Here is a 2,045-nt window from a genome sequence, read left to right as displayed (position 1 = left end):
ATTCATATGAAAATATACTGTCATAAAATATAATATGAGGTACTGAATTAAAGGTCATGCTCAGATACAAGTATATAATTCAATATATTAACTTTCTGGAGCATACATAATTTAATAGCAGTAAAATAACGCCAAGATGATAAAGTCCTCAGGGTGTTAAGACTGTATAAAAAAATGTGGGACCCATATTTGTTTTCTAAATTTTGCTCAAATCTATCAATCAACTTCAGTCCTAACTACAATAGCTAATATGCCTTTGTACTTTAACATTTACTCTCTGGAAGTATAATCATTTTATGCACATTTTTCAAAATAAAAAACTCAGACATAATTACATCAAATTGGCATTCAAAAGTAAAAAAAGTAACAAAAAACAAAACATGGCATGTTTGTTATTCTTGTTTAGGGCTGAAGTTGATTAAGACATTTGAGCAAAAAAAGTAAAAAAAACAAACAATTAAACAACTTTTTATCACACCCTTAACTCCCTGAGACTTTTTTGTCCTGGTGCTACTTAACTGTGTTACAATTATTTGATGTATGGAAGAATTTGTACCAAAAATAATAAAATTGAACATCAAAAAACCCTTTCAGGAAAAAATAACATCCCATTCGGAGTAACACTACCAAAGTTATGATAAAAAATAGAGCAAAAATGTACCTGAAAGGACGAACAATATACTTTATGTTAAATTACCTAATGTATTTGCAGTCTTTATATACATTTTCTTCTTCAGCCTTTTCTTTCGTTAAATTTGAAACTCCGCTTCTTCTTACTCCTTCTTGAACATGTTCAATTGTGCAAATGTAACGTTTTAATGTATAGCTATTTTGTTTCATATGTTCATTATTATAACAACTAATAATCAAGTATTGATAAAATAATACTTTTGAAAATACAGACCTTGTAGTGTGAATTCTGACATAATTCAGTATGAGAACTTAGAAAGGTCAGAGGTTCAATATCAGCAACTTGTATGAGAAAATGGGAACCACTGTGAACCTCAGTCGGCCTTTAGGTAGAAAAATACTTATAAATAAATGGGTTATACTTGTATAGCGCTTTTCTACCTTCAAGGTACTCAAAGCGCTTTGACAGTATTTCCACATTTACCCATTCACACACACATTCACACACTGATGGCGGGAGCTGCCATGCAAGGCGCTAACCAGCAGCCATCAGAGGCAAAGGGTGAAGTGTCTTGCCCAAGGACACAACGGACGTGACTAGGAAGGTAGAAGGTGGGAATTGAACCCCAGTAACCAGCAACACTCCGATTGCTGGCACAGCCACTCTACCATCCATCCATCCATCCATCCATCCATCCATTTTCTACCGCTTGTCCCTCTCTGGGTCGCGGGAGGGCTGGAGCCTGTCCCACTCGTGAGACAATGATCAGTTTTCACATATGAGCCTTCCAAAACAAGGAACACATGAAAGTATGATTAAAATTTTGGGAAGAGGTTCTGTTCTCCTGGCATCAGAATAACACATCATAATAACAACTTACACACGCTTAAATGATCTCTCTGTCTTTTTGTGTGTCTTTTGTCCTCTTTTACTGTCCTTTACAGCAGTACAACACTACATTTACTCAGTTACATTTACCGAAGTAACTTTTTGGATAAATTATACTTATCACATTAGTTTTAATTACGGCTGTCAAGTGATTATTTTTTGTAAATCAGATTAATCACACTCTAAACCTGTGAATAATCATGATTAACCAATTATCAAATAATTATCATTTGATTGCATTAACAAAATTCACTTGGGAAAATACCCCAATATTTGGGTACAAATGCAATTTGATAGTCAGAATGTCATACAGGAATGTTTTTTTTAAATGTTTTACTGGACTGCAAGTCATTGATTTGCTCAAAACTTGGTGAAAATAAGTATAATAAAAATTAAGTGCACATTTTGAAAGTCTTTGCAGTTTGCAACAATCTTGCAAACAAGGTACAGTTAGTAATTGACAATGTAGTGAACACACTCATAAACAACTTAACATCGTGCACCATTTACTCTTCTTTAGTTTAAG

Source organism: Entelurus aequoreus, linkage group LG07 (assembly GCF_033978785.1).
Source record: "Entelurus aequoreus isolate RoL-2023_Sb linkage group LG07, RoL_Eaeq_v1.1, whole genome shotgun sequence".
Lineage (NCBI taxonomy): Eukaryota > Metazoa > Chordata > Actinopteri > Syngnathiformes > Syngnathidae > Entelurus > Entelurus aequoreus.
Note: the sequence above shows the minus strand (reverse complement) of the source record.